The 25,481-nt window shown below is 42.4% G+C and overlaps 1 protein-coding gene and 1 long non-coding RNA gene across 2 annotated transcripts in view; one reads left to right on the top strand and one right to left on the bottom strand.

Moving 5' to 3' along the window:
- Positions 1-25,481, bottom strand: part of ppap2d (phosphatidic acid phosphatase type 2D) — a 109,944-nt gene that overhangs the window by 64,129 nt on the left and 20,334 nt on the right. The window lies entirely within an intron of this gene.
- LOC132899928 (uncharacterized) lies at positions 1,852-18,562 on the top strand. Its single transcript, XR_009656732.1, has 3 exons — positions 1,852-1,895; positions 13,970-14,187; positions 17,912-18,562. It is a non-coding gene; the product is annotated as an uncharacterized LOC132899928 (long non-coding RNA).

Consider the following 25,481-nt stretch of genomic DNA (forward strand, 5'->3'; position numbering starts at 1 on the left):
ACTGTAAATATTTGAACGTGTTGAACATTTCTGAGTCTCTAACAGACGGAGTGATCATCACCTGTCACCCCACGCTGCACTCAAAACTGTCTCACTTTCTGAAGCGATCGTTAAAATCGCGAGCATGTTATCCGTTTCAGCACAGGAATGTTTTATCTGGCTCAGTTTCGTATTTTCGATATAAACACAACACCCAGAGACCTCGAGTCATTTGACTTCCTGTTCACTACAACATTATCACAAAAAACCCCACAGGCATTTCTGACATGACACGCATCAGCTCTCTTTTAATACAGAAGATCAACTGAGCCCGGGGTCAATGAGCGAAGAAAAAAAAAATAATTACTGATACAAAAAGAGGAACATGTTTAAATATTAAAAGATGAAAAATAAAATTGTTTTAGTGGTGAAATTCTGACAGCTCTAACAAACACGCGCTGAACAAATCAACACTGTCGTTCAACTTTCAACACACACACACACACACAGAGTGTAAACTCCATCGAGCATCACCACGGAAACCACCAGTTTCGCTCAGCGTATGCAGTACAGGGCTTCATACACACGCCACACACACGTCAGCCAGCCAAACGGACCACAGAGCAGGAGCTGCAGCTCAGGAACCGACAGAGAACGTGACCAACACTCAACCAAGTCACACACACACAAAACTTGTGATTATACAAGACCACACAACTAGAGCCGGTCTTCGCCTTGACCAAACGAGAGCTGTATTTTGCAGTAGTGTGTGTGTGGACAGTAATGATAGTTCTGGATGATATAACAGTACTAACACAGCAATAAATTCACATCATGGTGCGCATTTTTTGTCGTTGTCTGTAGTCAGGTGTCGCTCCACTGCCACGATGTACCGAGTAACTTCCTTTTTTCTCCTGATTATATCCTCTTCTACTGCATCAGTACTCATTCCAATACTATGTGTCTGGCATGGGTGTTGGTTTGAGCCAGACGGACTGCTTTGAGTATTTCAGAACCTGCTGATCTCCTGGGGTTTTCACACACACAGCCTCCATACACAGAATGGCGCGAAAAACAAAAAACATCGAGTGAGTGAGAGACAGTTCTATGGATGGAAAAAACAAACACCTTGTTGATAAGACAGGTCAGAGGAAAATGGACAGATCGGTGGTTCGAGCTTTTTTGCCAGGAAGGATATAGTAACCCAAATAATCACTCTTTACAACCGTGGTGAGCAGAAAAGCATCTCAGCATAGTCTGGCTAACGCGACTTCAAAGCTCTGCGAGCATTTGGTCTGGCAAAGATATTAAGCCCAACCGTTTCCCAAAGCGCGTGGTTGACCCGCCTCCCTGAAATGCCTGTTTGCTACTGGTCGAAGCCAGAAAAGGCTGTGACGAAGCTTAAACCAATCACATCACTCTTTCCTCTGACGTATGTGATGCGACGGAAACTGCTTGAGTAACAGGAAGAAGATAAATACCTCCAGGGCTGCTCTTTGCTCCGTTTTCAATGAGAACTTCCCGTTGAATGCTTTCAATAAGCTGCGTCAAAGGCTTGCCGCTGCTCCGTGTTCGTAATGTTTCTAGTGAATGAAGCGCTTCCGGCATAGATTCTGTAAACAATCTATGGCTTCCGGTCGCAGTTCTACTACGTCACTGCCTTGAACACGCCTCTACCCAGGGCCATTGGAGATGCTCAAAGTTGATTGGCTCCCGATTTTTAGGGAGCTTGGAAGAGCTGGAGATCGCTTGCCTTGCCAAACTAAGCTCGCAACAGGCCCTCGTGTTGCGTCACGCTTAGGATGGGCAGGCCCAGGCTAATCTCAGCATGCAACAGCAGAAAGAAGGACACATTGGATTCCACTCCTGCAGCCAAGAACAGGGATCTTAGAATCAAGTTCCTATTAAAGTGGCTGGTGAGTGTAATTTGACCCTGATAATAAAGATTAAAAACGTCTCGCTATCTAATATTTATGGAAGGAGTCTCCAGTGTAAGGACGTTGTCGTAGGGGTAAAGCTGTAACTTTTCCGTCATCTTCAGGACAGATGAGTTTAGTCTTTGCAGTTTCTTGCAAAGTCACACAAAAAAGCTGCGTTTTTTTTTTGTCTTATCAACTTCAAGAGAGAGAAGTAAAGACAGGCTGGTGAGGAAAACACAGTTTATAGACGCTGTAGTGGAAGTGAGAACAGGAACTAACCTGTTTCACGGACATAACTTAACATTAAATGTACTGTAACTCGAGTTGTACATGAGCTGATGGCTGACGAGGCGCGTAGCACCGAGCTGATTGGCTATAATCCATGTACGACGAGATTGAGTGGAATAACTGTTTTATTCTATCCATATTCATTGGATTTTGAGAAACAGAGGCTTTTTATTTTTTGCAAATTCGATAAATTAAAGCTTTATACAAAACATCAGGGGCGGCACGGTGGTGTAGTGGTTAGCGCTGTCGCCTCACAGCAAGAAGGTCCGGGTTCGAGCCCCGTGGCCGGCGAGGGCCTTTCTGTGCGGAGTTTGCATGTTCTCCCCGTGTCCGTGTGGGTTTCCTCCGGGTGCTCCGGTTTCCCCCACAGTCCAAAGACATGCAGGTTAGGTTAACTGGTGACTCTAATGCTACGTTTACATTACGTCGAATCAGCGGATCATCAGATTAACGTTCTTAAAACGATTTGCGTTTACACTAAAACCGTTAGCCGTGCACACAGCAACACCAATACACGGATACGCTCGGCTCCGCAGGCATCCTGCGCTCCAAATCACTCCGCCCTGAACAGCGAGTGCCCTCTGGAGGGTGCGCACTCCGGCCCTGCGCAGCTCACACAGCGCGCAAGTGAAGTGCACAAGCCACGATTCGGGACTGAGCCGCTGTGTGTGTGATCCCAGCGCAGATCACTTACCACTTGCAAGTGGAAGGATGGCAAGCCTAAAGACAATCATAGCTACACAATGGGCAGTATTTGCATCAGTATTTGCAGTATTTTCATACTTTTATACTCTTTAATGAAAGGTGATACAAGGCGGAAGTCCGCTCCGTTTTTCAGCAGTCGCGTCACATGACCAACGCCAGCGAATCAGGAAGGTGGATGTCACAGTGACGTTGTCCAATGACGACGCCAGCTAGAGCTCAGCACAGCGTATCCGCGTATTCTCAATGTTTCCACAGCACCGGACCAGATACGATCTAGATTGAATACGTGGACGCTGGCGGATTCCCGTTTCCCGGCTTTTCCAGGTGGTTTAATGTAAACGGACAGTGCATCCGCGAAGAAAACGAGACAGATACGGTCTAATGTAAACGTAGCCTGAATTGAGCGTAGGTGTGAATGTGAGTGTGAATGGTTGTCTGTGTCTATGTGTCAGCCCTGTGATGACCTGGCGACTTGTCCAGGGTGTACCCCGCCTTTCGCCCGTAGTCAGCTGGGATAGGCTCCAGCTTGCCTGCGACCCTGTAGAACAGGATAAAGCGGCTACAGATAATGAGATGAGATGAGACAAAACATCAGACAAAATCATTTCCGCTTAGAATGTAAACAAACCGGCAGCGAAATGACAGGAGCAATTTGTGAAAAATGCAATAATAATAATTCTTGAAAAATAAAAAAAGATCATAATAATAATAATTCTTACCATTAAATACTTTCATTCCATATTTTGTTGCCTTTTTTTTTTGTATTTTTTGGGTTTTCGAGTAGAGTTTTTATTTTGTCCTTGGTTTGTTCAGTAACACGCTCTGCCATTTTGTTTTCCTCTACTCACGGTATATGAGCTGACAGCCTAGTAGTAGAGGAGCCAATCAGAGCGCACGATTGCTCATATCCAGTGAATGTGGATAGAATAAAGTATGATACTTATCTCATCCCTTAATAAATACAAACTGTTATCGCTGTGGTATGAGACAATTTAAACACTTCGGGATGTGGACTACTACAGGACAATAATCAGCTTCGAACTCCGCTTCGTTACCCCACCCAGTTTCTCAGCGCTCACCACACTGATCAGATTTCCTTTCCTTGGGAAACGAACCATCATTAATGGACTAATGGACTGTTTCGTTTGACTATTTCAAAAATAAAGTATCTGGTTCCCTTTCATTAAACTCTCCTCTCCTCTCATCGGCTACAGCTGGGTGATGATCACTGATAAGTTTCGCTGATAATGCAATTTATTCTGGAAAATTCTGAAATACTGTCGATAAATTCATGGCATGCGCATGAATAAGTGTAGTCTGGTTAACACCAGACCATATCACAAGTGAAATATGGTCTGGAATCCGCCTATTGAATTTCTCGTAGGGGAGGTGTGGTTTATGACTGTCAACGGCCGTTTATTGGACGTTGCGAATGTCTATCATTTGGCGTATACGTAGCCCATGGCCAATCATGGCAGTTGTACCCGGTAACGTAGTTAGAGCGACGAAGAGGTGAAGAAGAGAAGGAAAGAGTTTTTTAAAACAAACTTTCGCTCTAAACTATTCAGAACAGTGTCTAAAGCTTGATCGAAAGTTTGGTTCGTATCGCTCGCCGCCATGTTAAACGTGATCCGTAAACAGTCCCAAATAAACTACAAGCTTCCGTTTGTCGAGTAGTACGCATCACTGTCTTTCCACCCCTCCCCACTCTCTGATTGGCTCCCTAACTCAGGCGAGCCTTTAGACCATAGTTTCCATGCTGTCTTTTCAGATCGGAACGATTGTGCAAAGCAGCATGGGATTTCCCAGGCTAGAATAAGTGTGTTCAGTGCAGTGTGTAATAGCACTGTTAGGCCCAGTCAACTGGTTACTATGGACGATACATGACATAGAATTTTCCCTTACGATACACCAGTGGGCGGCACGGTGGTGTAGTGGTTAGCGCTGTCGCCTCACAGCAAGAAGGTCCTGGGTTCGAGCCCCGGGGCCGGCGAGGGCCTTTCTGTGTGGAGTTTGCATGTTCTCCCCGTGTCCGCGTGGGTTTCCTCCGGGTGCTCCGGTTTCCCCCACAGTCCAAAGACATGCAGGTTAGGTTAACTGGTGACTCTAAATTGACCGTAGGTGTGAATGTGAGTGTGAATGGTTGTCTGTGTCTATGTGTCAGCCCTGTGATGACCTGGCGACTTGTCCAGGGTGTACCCCGCCTTTCGCCCGTAGTCAGCTGGGATAGGCTCCAGCTTGCCTGCGACCCTGTAGAAGGATAAAGCGGCTACAGATAATGAGATGAGAATGAGATACACCAGTGATTGTAAAAACGTGGAGAAAAAAAAAGTGAAGCAGTGACAGGTCTAGCGCCCCTGCTGGCTGGCTGCAGTATAATGTTTATCTCCGCCCATCCTCATGTGTTTCAATGACAAACCCCAGCTTATTTTGCATGTCATCTAAACTGTCTTTCAGTCCGCAGTGTCTCGTCTGGATAGTTGGTTTTCTCAATGCTGATATCTGCATATCTTTTATTTGCCTCCAGAAATTATTTTCATCTCATCTCATTATCTCTAGCCGCTTTATCCTTCTACAGGGTCGCAGGCGAGCTGGAGCCTATCCCAGCTGACTACGGGCGAAAGGCGGGGTACACCCTGGACAAGTCGCCAGGTCATCACAGGGCTGACACATAGACACAGACAACCATTCACACTCACATTCACACCTACGGCCAATTTAGAGTCACCAGTTAACCTAACCTGCATGTCTTTGGACTGTGGGGGAAACCGGAGCACCCGGAGGAAACCCACGTGGACACGGGGAGAACATGCAAACTCCGCACAGAAAGGCCCTTGCCGGCCCCGGGGCTCGAACCCGGACCTTCTTGCTGTGAGGCGACAGCACTAACCACTACACCACCATGCCGCCAGAAATTATTTTTTAAATTTAAATTTTGTTCTACTTTGCCGTAAGAAGGCATGAATACACTTGGGAATGAAGTGACTGATAGCCTTGGTTGCGTGCTGGACCTTGGTATTGGGAGAAGGGGGCGGGGCCTATCATACCAAATAAGAAGGTGTACCTGGTTTCGACTCTCGTCTCTACTGCACAGACTCTGGCTCTAAATGGCTTCATTTCTGCACTCGTTCCCCCTGACGCTATGGACGCACCACTGTTTCTAAAGAGTCGCATTTATTGCACTGTTGTACAAGAGAAGTATTTTTTCTGCAAAACTAGCAATGGGCTAACAAAGGATAGTCTGTCCTGCTACCTGGTGGTGCACTGCTCACACTGCTAGATGATACATGGCTCATTCTATAATTGCGGGTACAGTTCAAGTATTGACTCTGTTAGTCATCTCTGTTATCATTAAACTGGGCAATCCATTAACAGAACTGGTGACAACAGAGTTGACCTTTTCCACCATTTTGTGTCTTAACTCCACATGCTAACTAAACTCAAACTAGCTACCACACTGCATGTCTCATCTCATCTCATTATCTCTAGCCGCTTTATCCTTCTACAGGGTCGCAGGCAAGCTGGAGCCTATCCCAGCTGACTACGGGCGAAAGGCGGGGTACACCCTGGACAAGTCGCCAGGTCATCACAGGGCTGACACATAGACAACCATTCACACTCACACCTACGGTCAATTTAGAGTCACCAGTTAACCTAACCTGCATGTCTTTGGACTGTGGGGGAAACCGGAGCACCCGGAGGAAACCCACGCGGACACGGGGAGAACATGCAAACTCCGCACAGAAAGGCCCTCGCCGGCCACGGGGCTCGAACCCAGGACCTTCTTGCTGTGAGGCGACAGCGCTAACCACTACACCACCGTGCCGCCTCCACACTGCATGTATAAAAAAAAATTTAAAAACAGAATTTTATGGATTTTAATCGTCATTATTGTTTTTTAAAAAATGAGCAAGAGATTCCCTCCAATACGACAATAACAGATTTGACAAATCATTAATCTCCTGTTGGTGTAAAATCCTCAACATTTTGTTCAAATTAATGACAGAAGAAACATCACATAGTACACCTCACTGCCTTTCTGAGGTTTCCCGCCAGAGGAAGTGACATCACTCAGTGCAGGTGTCATGCGTATTATTAAAAGTCTTTGTGGATTTTATGCGGTTTTCTAACAGAGTTAACAGAGTTGACAATACCATTGGGAAGGATTTTTATTATTATTATTATTATTATTATTACTGAAATTTCACATAATACACAAAACAGACTTTCTATGCAACTGATTCGATAACAGTTAATAGAATAAGCGCCCAAAAAAACAGATCATTAGACTGAGTCACTTCCTGTTTATTCGAGTTGAATGGATGAATCAGGAGTCAAAGATGCCCAGTAATGTGTGTGTGTGTGTGTGTGTGGGGAGGGAGTCATTTAGTTAAGGTTTTATGGATAAATTGGGTCTAAAATGTACATTGAGCATTGGTACATTGGTGAAAGTTTGTCATGATTTGCGTTATTGTTCAAAACTGATTCAATAAAGAGTCATTTTGTGGAAAATAACAAAAGGTTTATCATCTCAGAGACGTGAAATGTGCCCCGAATTCTAGAGGGACCCATATACAGTAAACCAGTTTGGTCTGCCATAACTGTTATTATTAAAAGAGCTTTAGATATGTTGAGATATTTAGATTCAGAAAGAGATTTAGATCTGTTCATTCATTGATTTCCTAACCACTTACAGTGGTGCTTGAAAGTTTGTGAACCCTTTAGAATTTTCTATATTTCTGCATAAATATAACTGAAAACATCATCAGATTTTCACACAAGTCCTAAAAGTAGATAAACTTTTCTCGCCTACAAAAACTATTTGTAGATCAACAAGTCTCGCCTGATGTCAGCTGGGATTGGCTCCAAATTCCTCGCGATCTACAATGGATACAGTGGTGCTTGAAAGTTTGTGAACCCTTTAGAATTTTCTATATTTCTGCATAAATATGACCTAAAACATCACCAGATTTTCACACAAGTCCTAAAATTAGATAAAGAGAACCCAGTTAAACAAATGAGACAAAAATATTATACTTGGTCATTTATTTATTGAGGAAAATGATCCAATATTACATATATGTGAGTGACAAAAGTATGTGAACCTCTAGGATTAGCAGTTAATTTGAAGGTGAAATTAGAGTCAGGTGTTTTCAATCAATGGGATGACAATCAGGTGTGAGTGGGCACCCTGTTTTATTTAAAGAACAGGGATCTATCAAAGTCTGATCTTCACAATACATGTTTGTAGAAGTGTATCATGGCACGAACAAAGGAGATTTCTGAGGACCTCAGAAAAAGCATTGTTGATGCTCATCAGGCAGGAAAAGGTTACAAAACCATCTCTAAAGAGTTTGGACTCCACCAATCCACAGTCAGACAGATTGTGTACAAATGGAGGAAATTCAAGACCATTGTTACCCTCCCCAGGAGTGGTCGACCAACAAAGATCACTCCAAGAGCAAGGCGTGTAATAGTCGGCAAGGTCACAAAGGACCCCAGGGTAACTTCTAAGCAACTGAAGGCCTCTCTCACATTGGCTAATGTTAATGTTTATGAGTCCTCCATCAGGAGAATACTGAACAACAATGGTGTGCATGGCAGGGTTGCAAGGAGAAAGCCACTGCTCTCCAAAAAGAACATTGCTGCTTGTCTGCAGTTTGCTAAAGATCACATGGACAAACCAGAAAGCTGTTGGAAAAATATTTTGTGGGCGGATGAGACCAAAATAGAACTTTTTGGTTTAAATGAGAAGCGTTATGTTTGGAGAAAGGAAAACACTGCATTCCAGCATAAGAACCTTATCCCATCTGTGAAACATGGTGGTGGTAGTATCATGGTTTGGGCCTGTTTTGCTGCATCTGGGCCAAGACGGCTTTCCATCATTGATGGAACAATGAATTCTGAATTATACCAGCGAATTCTAAAGGAAAATGTCAGGACATCTGTCCATGAACTGAATCTCAAGAGAAGGTGGGTCATGCAGCAAGACAACGACCCTAAGCACGCAAGTCATTCTTCCAAAGAATGGTTAAAGAAGAATAAAGTTAATGTTTTGGAATGGCCAAGTCAAAGTCCTGACCTTAATCCAATCCAAATGTTGTGGAAGGACCTGAACGAGCAGTTCATGTGAGGAAACCCACCAACATCCCAGAGTTGAAGCTGTTCTGTACGGAGGAACGGGCTAAAATTCCTCCAAGCTGGTGTGCAGGACTGATCAACAATTACCGGAAACGTTTAGTTGCAGTTATTGCTGCACAAGGGGGTCACACCAGATACTGAAAGCAAAGGTTCACATACTTTTGCCACTCACAGATATGTAATATTGGATCATTTTCCTCAATAAATAAATGACCAAGTATAATATTTTTGTCTCATTTGTTTAACTGGGTTCTCTTTATCTACTTTTAGGACTTGTGTGAAAATCTGATGATATTTTGGGTCATATTTGTGCAGAAATATAGAAAATTCTAAAGGGTTCACAAGCTTTCAAGCACCACTGTATATTTGAGTTGAATAATCTGGCAAAAAATACAACATAGTACCTGAAGGTGTCAATCTCCCATCTTTTAATAAAATTTTGGGATAATCCTGTAAACTGTGATAAAAACTTTGGTCCTTATCATGATGGCGCATGTTTACAGTGTGTCACCGTAACTATCCTGGATTATCAGTGATTGGTCACCGTCTCGCTGTCTCCTTGGCATGTTTCAACCAGAAAACAGCAGCCTTTGTGGAAAAGCCTGGATGCGAGAAGAGATTGGATATTAGCTGGCAGTGTTTTGGATCAGAATGTCACCCCTCACAGTGTTGTGAGAGGGGGTGATGGGAGATCTCTTGTCAGTGGGAGTTCTGTTTAGTCTGCCCTGATCCGCTCGGAAAAGACAAATCACACCAAGAACAAAGACACGACAGAGAGACAGAGAGACAGAGTGAGAGAGAGAAAGAGAGGGAGAGAGAGAGGGGGGAAGAGGATAAGGGCAAGAAAGGAAGATAAAAACCATCCTTTACATCCCAAATAACCCTATCTCTCATCATCTGAGGCTACAGAAGCTCCTTACACACACACACACACACACACACACACACATAAACACACACGTTGATTCCAGGAAACACTTAAAAGACAGACAGTGCTTCGGAGCCTCAGCTGCTAAGTTAGTAAAGTAGGCGTAACTTGGGCTCTTTCTCTGACTCCCAGGGAAGTGGGCGTGGTCTCTGTGTCTCAGTCCCAGTGAAGTGGGTGTGGTCTCTGCACCTCAGTTCCAGTGAAGAGGGTGTGGTCTCTGTGTCTCAGAAACAGTGAAGTGGGTGTGGTCTCTGCGTCTCAGTTCCAGTGAAGTGGGTGTGGTCTCTGTGTCTCAGTTCCAGTGAAGTGGGTGTGGTCTCTGTGTCTCAGAAAGTGAAGTGGGCGTGGTCTCTGCACCTCAGAAACAGTGAAGTGGGCATGGTCTCTGTGTCTCAGTTCCAGTGAAGTGGGTGTGGTCTCTGTGCCTCAGAAACACTGAAATGGGTGTGGTCTCTGTGTCTCAGTTCCAGTGAAGTGGGTGTGGTCACTGTGCCTCAGAAACAGTGAAGTGGGCATGGTCTCTGCACCTCAGTCCCAGTGAAGTGGGTGTGGTCTCTGTGCCTCAGAAACAGTGAAGTGGGTGTGGTCTCTGCACCTCAGTCCCAGTGAAGTGGGTGTGGTCTCTGTGCCTCAGAAACAGTGAAGTGGGTGTGGTCTCTGCACCTCAGTTCCAGTGAAGTGGGTGTGGTCACTGTGCCTCAGAAACAGTGAAGTGGGCATGGTCTCTGCACCTCAGTCCCAGTGAAGTGGGTGTGGTCTCTGTGTCTCAGAAACAGTGAAGTGGGTGTGGTCTCTGCACCTCAGTTCCAGTGAAGTGGGCGTGGTCTCTGTGTCTCAGTTCCAGTGAAGTGGGTGTGGTCTCTGCGCCTCAGAAACAGTGAAGTGGGCGTGGTCTGTCTCAGTTCCAGTGAAGTGGTTGTGGTCTCTGCACCTCAGTTCCAGTGAAGTGGGCATGGTCTCTGTGTCTCAGTTCCAGTGAAGTGGGTGTGGTCTCTGTGCCTCAGAAACAGTGAAGTGGGCATGGTCTCTGTGTCTCAGTTCCAGTGAAGTGGGTGTGGTCTCTGTGCCTCAGAAACAGTGAAGTGGGCATGGTCTCTGCGCTTCAGTTCTAGTGAAGTGGGCATAGTCTCTGTGCTTCAGAAACAGTGAAGTGGGCGTGGTCTCTGTGCCTCAGTTCTAGTGAAGTGGGCATAGTCTCTGTGCTTCAGAAACAGTGAAGTGGGCGTGGTCTCTGTGCCTCAGTTCTAGTGAAGTGGGCGTGGTCTCTGTGTCTCAGTCCCAGTGAAGTGAAGTGGGTGTGGTCTCTGTGCTTCAGAAACAGTGAAGTGGGCGTGGTCTCTGTACCTCAGTTCTAGTGAAGTGGGCGTGGTCTCTGTGCCTCAGTTCTAGTGAAGTGGGCGTGGTCTCTGTGTCTCAGTCCCAGTGAAGTGAAGTGGGCGTGGTCTCTGCACCTCAGTCCCAGAGATGGAGGCATGGCCTCTTAAGGCCTCTGCATGCTCTTGCGACAAGGCTTTCGCAGACAGCTTTTCTCAGACAGTTGTAATTTATTGTTGAGCGGGGAGTTTAGGCGTGCGCGATGTTATTCACCGGCACAACGCAAGGGGGCGCGAAGTCGCTAGGAGTAGTTGGTGGGTGTGGTTAGTGGAGTGTTTATCCTCCGGTTACTTATAATGACTAGAACTTTTTTTTTTATTTTTATAATGACTAGAACTGGAGTCGTATAGATGTCCGTACTTCCTCACTTCCTCAATCAACCGCTCTTCATGCTGCTCCATCTTCGCTCGTGTTTTTAAAAATGCCGGTCGTGAAAACAAAATAAACCGGGAAAGTAGGGAAGCGGAAGTGCGTGTACAGCGGCTGTAGAGTGGACCAATCAGAGCCCTCTTGTCTGCGACGCTGTCTGCGAGGCTTCTGCGGTGGTCACAATTTTTGGGAGGTGCGCGCAGAGCGTCTGCAAAGGTGGGGGGGCTACGCAGACGCTATCTGCGACACCGTCTGCGAGGACTGCGTTGTCAGCATAAATTGGCCTTTACTTCTTATCCGTACTTTTTTTTTTAATTTAAACAATACTGAATCACAGTCTTTTACCATATATCAGCATGTACACATCATCTCACCACATCTCACACACCTGGAGCCAGTTCCTGTAAAAAGTCAGCATCCCTGCCAGGTACTTCACTTTCAGTTTTGCAGGCAGGAAAGAAAAGATTCTCACAGTAGAACAAGTGGCTCTGGAAGAATGAAAAGGAGTGAAATAATGAGGCAAACAAAAGGCGCAGCTGAAGTGAGGGATAAGCCGCAGCATGCCGGAGTTATTCTCGCCGAGTCTAGACTTGTTTCCCAAAGCTGTTAATGCACACAAACATCTGCCAGGAAGGATTTTCTTGAGGAATGTGTGTGTGGTAGGACCTGACTGATCACAAACTCTTGTTACAGGAGCTAACATTTCTCTCTGATGCAATTTGTCAATAAACGTACTCTATTTTTATAGAAAGATACAATTTGATTGACACGACAGAGGATTCTGTAAACGTTTTTCAATCCAGTGATTGCATCGGGCTCCGAAATGCTCATCTGTGTTCAAATAGTGTTTCGTCGTTCGAAACCGGTCTACAGTCGTGCGTACAGACAGAAATACAAAGCACCAAGCATCAGACTACAACCTTCAAGATTCTGAAGCTCGTGGCCAGAAAAGTCTACAACAGATATCAGATGCTTTGTGAGCCGTGGGCGGAGCTTCTGAGGCTGAGACTCATTGAAAAGTTGATTGAAAAGTTTTTCTTTCTTTCGTTTGTGTTGTGTCACGTTAGTCACATTACTGATGGCTTTAACTAATGGTAGGATGAATGTGAGTATTATGGGATGTATTTGCACTCTCGCAAAGGTGTTCACTCCTTCACTGAATACACACACTGGCCACTTTAATAGGAACTTGTCCTTGATTCTAAGATCCCTGTTCTTGGCTGCAGGAGTGGAACCCAATGTGTTCTTCTTTCTGCTGTTGCTTTTCTGATTCTGAGATGCTTTTCTGCTCACCACGGTTGTAAAGAGTGATTATATGAGTTACTATATCCTTCCTGGCAAAAAAAAAAAAAAGCTCGAACCACCTCAAATCTGGCCATTTTTCTCTGACCTCTCTTATCAACAAGGCGTTTGTTTTTTCCACCCACAGAACTGTCGCTCACTGTCGGCCACTTTATTAGGTACACCCATACACCATCACCCAATCCCTCGACAGCAAGAGCTTCAGTTAATCCTCACAATGTTCAAAACTTTGTGATCTCAAAGTTTTGACTTTCACTGTGGCGTGGGTGTTGGTTTGAGCCAGATGGACTGCTGGTTTGAGTATTTCAGAAACTGCTGATCTCCTGGGGTTTGTTTTCACACACAACAGTCTCTAGAGTTTACACAGAATGGTGCGAAAAGCAAAAAGCATTCATGGAGTGAGTGAGAGACAGTTCTGTGGGTGGGAAAAACAAACGCCTTGTTGATAAGAGAGGTCAGAGGAAAATGGACAGATTGCGAGCTTTTTTTTCCCCCAGGAAGGATATAGTAACTCATATAATCACTCTTTACAACCGTGGTGAGCAGAAAAGCATCTCAGCATGCAACAGCAGAAAAAAGAACACACTGGGTTCCACTCCTGCAGCCAAGAAAAGGGATCTTAGAATCAACAAGAAGTTTGTATCAAAATGGCCAGCAAGTTCACAACAGGCCTACCTGAGGAGCTCTGACAGAGGCAGATCCTGATGCTAATGTGGAGGAAACAGAAATAAAAACCAAGGCAGGATGAAGAGGAATGTGTGGATTGAAGGCCAGAAGGGAAGTGGGAGCCTTGCCAACATAACACAACAGCGTTCTCTGAGAACTAAAGAACTCCAGCACTGTAAACACACAGCATACAAACTTAGAGAAGATGCATATTTGCAGCAATAGTCTGGTGTTGGTGCAATGAGATAATTGCAGATCTTGGGTATTTTCCTGACACTGCAGCTTCCTCTGCTTTCAGGTTCTCAAATTGTGATCCCAAACCTCCTTGCAGGATTACGAACATTCTCACTCACACACACACATGCAAGCCTCAGGTCGTGTCCTCGTTCAGACCTGTCTCCCCGTGAATCCATCGACCACTTGAAACAGGATCTAGATTGGGACTAATCACCGAGTGTATTTACTTGCACAATAATAATCTGATCATTATCTGATTTCAGCACGTTGTTCAAACAGGTATGTAAATGCTATACTACAGTAATTTAACCCTCTGGGGTCTGAGGGTATTTTCTGGCACTCTAATGATTTTGGTATGCTCTGATGTTGTTGTCAATTTCAACAAATCCAAGCAGTATTTTCAAAGTCATATGAATTTTTTTTTGTATTCAGCACAAGTTCAGCTACAATAATATCTGTTTAGTCTGTATGTCATGATTGTACTTAAAAAAAATAAGAGATAAATGAAGATGTTGTAAAAAGCAGTTTTAGAACTGAGTTGGAATGTGTGAAAAAAACATGACCTTACCCATTGTGACGAACCGTTTTGATCACTTGAGGTGATTTTGTTCAGTCTGAGGAATGGCTCGAGCACAGAAACTTAAATCTGCTCCATTGATTTGGACAATAAACTGGCCATCAAGAAATGTATGTCGTATTGTTTTGGGATAAAGGGTTGGCATTCAATGAGAAGGGTAAAAAATTCCATTCCATTCAATGAGAAGAGTGAAAGCCCCCCACACCGCCAATTCTTAATCCCATCAGATTAACTCTTAATCCCATACACTACCGTTCAAAAGTTTGGGGTCACTTTGGAATTTCCTTATTTTTGAAAGAAAAGCGCTGTTCTTTTCAATGAAGATCACTTTAAACTAATCCGAAATACACTCTATACATTGCTAATGTGGTAAATGACTATTCTAGCTGCAAATGTCTGGTTTTTGGTGCAATATCTCCATAGGTGTATAGAGGCCCATTTCCAGCAACTATCACTCCAGTGTTCTAATGGTACAATGTGTTTGCTCATTGCCTCAGAAGGCTAATGGATGATTAGAAAACCCTTGTACAATCATGTTAGCACAGCTGAAAACAGTTTAGCTCTTTAGAGAAGCTATAAAACTGACCTTCCTTTGAGCAGATTGAGTTTCTGGAGCATCACATTTGTGGGGTCGATTAAATGCTCAAAATGGCCAGAAAAATGTCTTGACTATATTTTCTATTCATTTTACAACTTATGGTGGGAAATAAAAGTGTGACTTTTCATGGAAAACACAAAATTGTCTGGGTGACCCCAAACTTTTGAACGGTAGTGTAAGGTCAAGTCCCAATGGGTAAGGTCATGTTTTTTTCACACGTTCCAATAGTTCTAAAACTGCTTTTTACAACACCTTCATTTATCTGGTATTTGACATTATTTTGGTATTTGACTCTATTCAATGTGTCTTGAAATTAACTCTTGTACTATTTTACTCAGTTCAGAGCCACAACCAACTCTGTTACACAATTACTCTGTAATTGAGAAACCTCGACATGAGGTTTCTGTCTCATGTCGAGGTTTCTTCCTCATGTCGTCTGAGGGAGTTTTTCCTTGCCACCGTCGCCACAGGCTTGCTCATTGGGGATAGATTAGGGATAAAATTAGCTCATATTTTAAGTCATTCAAATTCTGTAAAGCTGCTTTGCGACAATGTTTATTGTTAAAAGCGCTGTACAAATAAACTTGACTTGACGACTTAATTTTGCTCCCACTCCAACTCCACATTTTACTCTCTAAACTCAAAATAGAGCAAAATTAACTATTTTTGATGCAAATACTTTTAACTCTGGAAAAATTGCTCTGTCGTGTTTCCTGTGTCTGCACTACAGCGCACGCATATCAACCGACCTGCTCATCAGAAACAGGAGAAATATTTACACTTACTCAAGTTGATCTTTGGCCGGATTGAGTCGAAGTAAAAAAACGTGCTGCTCATCATCAGTGTCGCAGTTCTCAAGATTGAATTGAATCACTGTCCTGAATCATGAATTGAATCATGAATTGATTCGCTGTCCTGAAATTGAATCACTGTCCTGAATCATCCGAAGCGCATAAAATCCACGTGCCATCTTGCAACAAGTTTTACCTCCAAATAGCCTAAACTGTGGCTGACATATTTTATCCTGTTTACGGTGGGTGTTCCCACCATGAAAAAGAAACCAATCGAAGCTGAAAGAGTGAAAGTGATTATCATGCCGTTACCATGGGAACAGTCTTTTATGAATGCGTAATTGTGCGCCCAGTGTGCCAACTCCAGTGTGACTGACGAAGGTGATAAGTTTTATGTTTCAACTAATTTAGGTAATTTAAAAAACTATGATATTATTTGGCAGTGGGCACATAGGAAAGTGTAAAGTATAAAGTTTCTGTTAATATGTTTATCACAGTTGTATGATAAAAAACTCGTGAATATATTTATCTAAATACGAGGGTAAGTCAAAAAGTTCGAAGACAGATGGTATAATTTCAAAAGGTGTGAAAGACATCCCCCAGAATTCTACAAAGCAGGAATTCTCCAATGGAAACACCGCTTGCAGAAGTGTTTAGACTTAAATGGAGGATATGTAGAGAAATATCTTTGGGCAATTCCATGTAAATGTCAACCTCACCATGCAAAAATAAAGCAACATGTAATACATCAAAACCACTCCCAGAGATATCACCTAGGCCTGTATTTTACAGATGTGAATAAGTTGAACCAATTTGTAACCAACCTAATATGTCACAGTCAGTCTTTCTTTCTTATAATGTAAAACCCAAGCTAAAATCAACTTTGATCATGTACAATTCTATATTATTGCCACAAGCCACAGAAATGTATGCTAAAATCCACAAAACAGCAAAACAATAGCCATCCTAAATATTATTTAAGAACTTTGATAGTTTTAGCTGATATTTAGAGAGTTTTTCAAAGGGTTATGGTGGTTAAATTGCTGATTTTCTAAACATATGCCATGTCTATTTCAGACGCGTCACATCCATAACGGAATTTCGTCACATCCATAACGCTGACTTTTCCTTCCGAAACTCTGCATGAAATACAAAATATTTTAAACAAAGATTTTTTAATATTCACCTTGGACCCCTCTATCAAACGGATATCTCCATTTCGACATTAGGTTTACAATTTCACAGAGTTTGATAAAAATGTACAGTCACCCAAGAAAAGTGATACTTTTTCTGTCACATCCATAACGCATCTTTTATTGGCGTTTTCTGGCATGCCCTAGATGTACTATGGGAATTGTTCTTGTTCTATCACTTCTCCAGTATGGTACAGCCTTAAAATATGCAACACCTGTTTAAATACTGGGAGACAATAAAACATGCACTGGGTCATTTGTTGCCATTTTGAGTTCAAGTGCCACGTCCATAACGCTGGAATTGCCCCTTTGTTATTTTCATAAATAAAGATTTTTTTTTTCAATTTGTCTTAGAACTTTTTGACTTACCCTCGTGCATGACCTACTCATTCTAAACCTGCTGAGCTTCGCCGGCAAAGCTCTCGACCCCAGAGAGTTAAACAGAATTAACAGATTTGAAAAAATGTGATGCAAAAAAAAAGCGTATCAGTTACGTTACATCAGCCTACATTGTTAATCCACAGTTCAAACATGCTAGGACGTCATGCAAAGGGTCAACCACAGAGCCGTAAACCACGGTTTAAAAAAACTAAAGAGGAACCGCAAGTTCAGTAAAGACGATATGAATATAAGAAATAAAGACTTATTTGAACAAGTAAACAGTTTGGAGTGTATTAAAGTGGTTGATGTGTCATGAAATAATCGTTGTGCACAGAATTAAAGAAACTACTTCAAATTATCATGTAATTAAACTCTACTTCATTTTTTCTTGTGTTTGTCATTGCCCAGAAAAGTCCTGTTTAACTTGTTGAGCTTGTGTTGATGTCTATGTTTGGGTTACCAGATCTGCATCACAAAAGCAGCTCAAATTGGACCAGCAGTATTCATGCTACGTTTGAGGTGACGTTGCAACCTGTAATTCCACATCTACAACCGGTAACAGCCACCACAAACACCCCAACTACCAGCTTGGGGTGGTTACTCAACTACCAGCTCCTTCGCTGTTTACCGAGTGACATCGAATCAGGAAGGCCACAGACACTGCAAACAGTGTAAAAGTTTCCTTTCTCTACTTTATAATTAGTTTACAGCAGTGCTGGCGGATACAGTACTTGGTTCAATCTGTAACACTGTCCATATTAATCACTGCTTTGAGAATTTTGTCACTAATCCTAGCTAAGTAACTTGTTGCTAACATTACCCAATACTGTCCACTGGCTAGCTTGTTGCTAAAGCTAATCACCGTTGTCTGAAGTTGTTGCTGTGCTGCATGTTACTTTATAGTTATAGTAGAACAGAACTAATACACCCTCAGGCCTGAATCTGTAAAAGTGCACTCAAATGAGATTTTTATCAGCTTTACGTTCTCTGACAGAGCAAACAAGACACACTTTCATGGAGGACATCTCATCTCATTATCTCTAGCCGCTTTATCCTGTTCTACAGGGTCGCAGGCAAGCTGGAGCCTATCCCAGCTGACTACGGGCGAAAGGCGGGGTACACCCTGGACAAGTCGCCAGGTCATCACAGGGCTGACACATAGACACAGACAACCATTCACACTCACATTCACACCTACGCTCAATTTGGGCTACATCCACACGACAACGGCAACGAGATGTTATTTAAAAAAATATCGCGTCCAAATGGGCAACGATCAGTAAAATATCAGGTCCATATGGCAACACAACGCTTGCTGAAAACGATACAATACACATGCCACACCTCAAGGGGCGCTGTAAGATGGTCCCTTCGGAGACACCAGAACAATAGAAGAAGTAAGGACGCATGCGCATAAACTATTATGCGCAAGACTTCATATTAGCCACAAAGTCAGAAAAATCTGTTCGTAAAATTACATTATAATGACCAAATACAATGAAAAGTATTTTTCCAGTCTCACCTGTGAAAGGTAATCCCATGTGATCTCGTTTGGACGGTAAACCTGTTGGTACAGTTAAACGCAGCACATGAATGAGGCATCTTTATTCTCCGCTTTGACCCATCCAATATGGCGGCGAGGATGACGTATGATTCTACGCGGAACGCGGCGTCTTTAATGGTCCGGAATAAATTGAATGCTACACGTTGATGGATTAATTTGTTCTTCTACGCCCTTTTTGAGGAATGTATTGTAGGACTTAAACCAACATCTGAAGAGGTGAGATCGCTCCTTTTTTTCCCTATTTTTGCTGGCGGGATTGACTCTGCCCTAAGGGCTATTCTCTCTCTCTCTGTCTCTCACTTTGCACCATTACACAATAAATATTCACAGTGAAAATATTTTGTAAGCGCGTTTCATGAACCAAGTTATAGGATTTGTTGACAACTCGCATCGAGTTCGATACACTTCTACCCGGCGTGAAGCACTCACAGTCATGTGGTTGTGACGTCATCGTAAACAAATCCGTTCTACTCATCCAGACGACTTCGCAACGGCAACGTTGCCAGATCTTTCCACTCTGGAACCCGTTCTCAAAAGATTGCGTTTTGGGGCACCCAAAACGCCGGTGCCGTGTGGACGCCAGGCCGAAACGATAAACAATTGTATCGGATTCACCTGAATCCGTTGCTGTGTGGACAGGGCCTTAGAGTCACCAGTTAACCTAACCTGCATGTCTTTGGACTGTGGGGGAAACCGGAGCAAACCCACACAGACACGGGGAGAACATGCAAACTCCACACAGAAAGGCCCTCGCCGGCCGTGGGGCTCGAACCCGGACCTTCTTGCTGTGAGGTGATAGCACTAACCACTACACCACCATGCCGCCCCCATGGAGGACATGTTTTTTTGTTTGTTTTTCCTCCACTTCGCATAACTTAAAATGCACCACGTAAATAAATTAGAATTGCATAAATCTTTACAGAGGAATCCGGACGTCCGTTAAGTACTGGAGCACTTGCGTGAAATAAAATGGAAATTATGTAAAAAATGATACACATTTGTGACACCTCTTTGCAAAATTTAAATAATTAAGGTTTTCATTCAGGCTCGTATTATGTATTATACATTTTGTCAAATTAAAAATTAATTAAATTTATTCTGTGACAATGAATTTTTAAAAATCTGCTCTGGCACTTCAAGCATAACTCAGTTCTGCTGTTGCACATGTGGCAACACTGTTTATAAAACACTGAGACTGCGTCCACATTAATACCTTTTAGTTTTAAAATGAAAATGATTTTTCAGATGAGTGTTTTTCTCTCCGTATTACATTAACGGCATTTATCAGACGCTCTTATCCAGAGCAATGTACAACGTTAGGTGCCTTGCTCAAGGCACTTCAGCCATTCCTGCTGGTCCAAGGACTCAAACCAGCAATCTTTGGCCCCCAAAGCTGCTTCTCTAACCATTAGGCCATAATCTCCTTCCATACTAACACTAACACGCCTGAAAATGCATATCACATGACCGTTCACGTACACTGGGCATGCACATGCTGGAATAAACACCTGATGCTGCTAGTTTTTGTCCTGAAAAGGGTCACGTGAAGAATATGCCGTGACTGATGAGACCCAGTCAAGAAGTGAACGTGAGCATCTGCGTCATTGTTTCCAAATCTCTCCGTTTTTCAGGGTCGGAAATTCCGGAGCAGTGTGGAGCAGGACACCAGGTGTAAACGTAGCGAAAGTGATGCGTTTTAAAACTAAAACGTATGAATGTGGACGTAGCGTAACCTAAGCAACATGCATGGCACTGTACAAAGCACAGACATACGGTATATACCGTTCAAAAGTTTGGGGTCACTTTGAAATGTCCTTATTTTTGAAAGAAAAGCACTGTTCTTTTCAACGAAGATCACTTTAAACTAATCAGAAATCCACTCTATACATTGCTAATGTGGTAAATGACTATTCTAGCTGCAAATGTCTGGTTTTTGGTGCAATATCTCCATAGGTGTATAGAGGCCCATTTCCAGCAACTCTCACTCCAGTGTTCTAATGGTACAATGTGTTTGCTCATTGCCTCAGAAGGCTAATGGATGATTAGAAAACCCTTGTACAATCATGTTAGCACAGCTGAAAACAGTTGAGCTCTTTAGAGAAGCTATAAAACTGACCTTCCTTTGAGCAGATTGAGTTTCTGGAGCATCACATTTGTGGGGTCGATTAAATGCTCAAAATGGCCAGAAAAATGTCTCGACTATATTTTCTATTCATTTTACAACTTATGGTGGGAAATAAAAGTGTGACTTTTCATGGAAAACACAAAATTGTCTGGGTGACCCCAAACTTTTGAACGGTAGTAGATATATATACAGTATACACACACACACACACACGTTTTTTTTAATTATTTGTTACATTTTTTTTCTTTATATTGTATAGTGGGATTGTTCTTGGGATTTTTGTTGTTGTTGTTGTTATTGTTTTGGTTTTTGTTTAAATTCTATTATGTTGTACAGTGTGTCTTTTTCTTTTCGCATGTCTGATAACTTGCTGCTGTAACAATATGGAATCAATTTTGTGCCAAAATGTTCATAGAACACTTTTGAAATATCAAACAAAAAGGACAAATCAAAATACAAAAAAAGAAAAAAAAAGTCAATTTTTTTAGACTGGCAAACAAATTATTCGTGTAATCGTGCAAAATATCAGTCTATTACTCTTCAGAAACCTTTTATTTTTGTTCCGCGTCTTTCTCAGTTTTGTTTGACGTAATTTATTTTGGTTGCGATTCCAGCTTTCTCGTTTGCGCTCCCTGACTTTTTGCTTCACGTGTGGGCGGGCTGTCCAGGAATGCATTCCCATTGGGTAACTTGTGTTTGACTGACAGCTACGCTCAGCCATTCCCTACTCGGATTTTGGCGGACTGTTTGACGAGTGACCGATCCATTGACGGTAAACAAGGATCGAGTGGACTTCAGTGGCGACTATGATATTGAATTTACACTTTGTTGAATTAATTCAATATCATAGTCGCCACTGAAGTCCACTCCATCCTTGTTTACCGTCAATGGATCGGTCACTCGTCAAACAGTCCGCCAGAATCCGAGTAGGGAATGGCTGAGCGTAGCTGTCAGTCAAACACAAGTTAGCCAATGGGAATGCATTCCTGGACAGCCCACCCACACATGAAGTTTGTGCCAAAACTGCAAGCAAAAAGTCAGGGAGCGCAAACGAGAAAGCTGGAATCGCAACCAAAATAAATTACGTCAAACAAAACTGAGAAAGACGCGGAACAAAAATAAAAGGTTTCTGAAGAGTAATAGACTGATATTTTGCACGATTACACGAATAATTTGTTTGCCAGTCTAAAAAAATTGACATTTTTTTTCTTTTTTTTGTATTTTGATTTGTCGTTTTTGTTTGATATTTCAAAAGTGTTCTATGAACATTTTGGCACAAAATTGATTCCATATAACAAAACAACTTCCCATTTTGGAAGAAGAAGAGAAGAAATAAAGGGGATCAATAAATTGAATCAATCAATCCATCTGTCTGTTTATCTATCTATCTCTCTGTCTATCAATCTGTCTATCCATCTGTCTGTCTGTCTGTCTGTCTGTCTACACCTGGATTTGAGAAGCACTGAAATCACGCACAAACCTGAGTGCAGGTAATATCCCAGAGTGGAATATGTGATCAGCCGCACTTCCCATTTCTCCACCCTTTATTCAGTGACTTCTCACTTTTTGAACGATCGTCCATCATTTGCATATTCATGAGGGGAAGAAGCACACTTCATACACCGGAATTAAATTATCCATTTGGGCTTGTGCACCTAAATTAAACCTAAAAACAGGTACAAACAGCTTTATACATCTGGCCTTGGCAATAATAATAATGTGTGTGTGTGTGGGTGTGTGTGGGTGTTACTGTTGCGAATCTATTCAAAGGGCAAGTAAGAGCAAATGTTGAATTTATGTAGACAGATAATGATATGTTATCAATCTTTTTTGCAGTTTGTCACGATGGTATATGATTTGAAAGAAATAATCGCTGAGCTGAATGTCGTCCGCTGTTTGATTTTACTCTGAACTACTGGTTATGAGAGAAGGGAAAGCATGGCAAACATGTTCACCTTCAGAAAGCGTCAGGAACATGACACTGTGTACATGAGGAGAAATGGAGTGGGCGGTGACGGTGCGGTGAAGCCGCATTCTACTGCCTCATTTTCCCTCAAACGATCATCCGTGATCTCGACGCGAGTCAATGTTTGGTTGGCTGATCAAATAAACCATGATTTTCAACACAGTACATTACATTACAGGCATTTAGCAGACGCTGTTATCCAGAGCGACGTACAACGGACCCAGAGCAGCCTGGGGAGGGAGCAGTTGGGGGTTCGGTGCCTTGCTCAAGGGCACTTCAGCTATTCCTGCTGGTCCAGGGAGTCAAACCAGCAACCTTTTGGTCCCAAAGCTGCTTCTCTAACCAAAGGTCAACACAGAATGGGAAAAAAAATTGTCAGAAGGTTCTTGAAACTGTATTACAAATTTCCTTCCAAGCAAAAATTTTTAACCGTTTATAGTTACATTCCAGAGCTCGACGTTAACTCTTTAATCCACTCGTCCATTCGGATGACAAGCAGCAAGATTTTCCACTTGTCCTGACCGAAACCTTTTTATTCCTATGCATTTACTAGTTCAATGAAAGGAGAGTGATTAACAGGGTTTATCAAAAAGCAGGTGTAGTTATAATCATCATTATGCTTTTTCATTATGAGTCATAATTTTTCAATAAAACTCAAGCTTTAACTGTAACAATAAACAAAAACTATCCAAAGCCCCATTATGGTGCGTGTGTTGTTCTCACCCATTACCTGATCTGCAGCTTTAGTTAGACTCACCTAAATTCGAAGCTTCTGGAGGAAATAAAGTTAAATCCTGATTAATCCAGTAAAACTTGAAGTATAAATTAATTTTATTTAAAGAAAACGAGTTGGACATGATAAGGGTAACAGAATCACGCTGTGAATGAAAACAGACCGTGAGTGAGTTCAGTACTGCCGTAAAATTCCCACGAAATATGACATTTTATAACACTTGTGATCGTTAAAGCTAGACTGTCTATCAGATTTTTCAACTGTACATATGTCATAGAAAGAATTTTCCCAACACCCAATTATTTTTGTTCAGTGGACCGAAAGCTACTGAATTCGAATCACAGACTTCCAATTTTATTAGTTTTTTAAAAATAGAATAATTAACGAATTTATCTCCACGTGGCTCTAAATTCTCCACTATTTTTTCCTCCTTCACCATGACGCAATACAAGATACTACGTCATGCATCACATCACGTGGTGGGCTTTCCCCGTTCACGCAAGGCATTGTGGGATACAAATTTGTAGCAGGAGAGAAAAATGGAGGACATGAGTGTGCGAATGAAACGTGAAAGACCGACTACAGTAACGGAAAGAAAGCGAGAAGAAAAGACGTTATGTTATATACGAAGGAAAGGAAACGCAGGACCAAACTAATAAATATCGGCGCTCAGCGAGCACCTCGGTGTGATCAGCTGTTCGTTTAGCGACAGAATGATGGAACTGTCAGTGCACGCTCAAAGGGAAACCTGCGCATGCGCACACACACACACGGACTTCCTCTGTCTGCTTGACTGCGCGAAGCGAGAGATTTCATGCACATTATTTGCTTTAATCCCGTCAAATGAAATAACTTCCCAGCCACAGAACGGCTTGATATTTTGTGAGATATTACAGAAATAAACAGATATCACAATGACCACATTTCAGACGGAACTAAATTTCACCGATGTTATGAAATCGAAAGGCCGTCTAGCTTTAAAGTAGAAATAAAGTTTTACAGAGTATAACTGCTGTTTAGAATAATGATTCACATTTCAACATCTAAAGCAAAACAAAACACATAATTCAGGAATAAATATTGTCTTAATGAACAGGGAAAGTGGCAGCAAAGAAAGAAAGAAAGAAAGAAAGAAAGAAAGAAAGAAAGATGACAAACGTCTGCTTTGAGTCAGATCCCTTCCTCAGTACCAGTGACTGATATTTTGTGAGATATTACAGAAATAAACATATATCAAAATAACCACATTTCAGACGGAACTAAATTTCAATGATTTTATGAAATCCAAAGGCCATCCAACTTTAATGTGAACTATACAAAAGAAAAATACAGTAAAAAGTCCGAATGAAATGAACGAAGATTCACCACAGATATGTATTTTATTGAGGTATTTGATCACCATTTCTCCAATTTCGATGAGTCTAATAATCTATAATTAGATATTATGGTGTGATTATTTTTACACACGCACCTGCTGCACTCGGCTTCCTCTGAATTTCGTATCACTGAGGGGATTGAACTCATTTTGTTGGAACTTTATAGATGTAACTCTTGAATAATTACTACACAAATGCCGATCTCATCTCATCTCATTATCTGTAGCCGCTTTATCCTGTTCTACAGGGTCGCAGGCAAGCTGGAGCCT

This window comes from Neoarius graeffei, chromosome 16, assembly GCF_027579695.1.
Source record: "Neoarius graeffei isolate fNeoGra1 chromosome 16, fNeoGra1.pri, whole genome shotgun sequence".
NCBI lineage: Eukaryota > Metazoa > Chordata > Actinopteri > Siluriformes > Ariidae > Neoarius > Neoarius graeffei.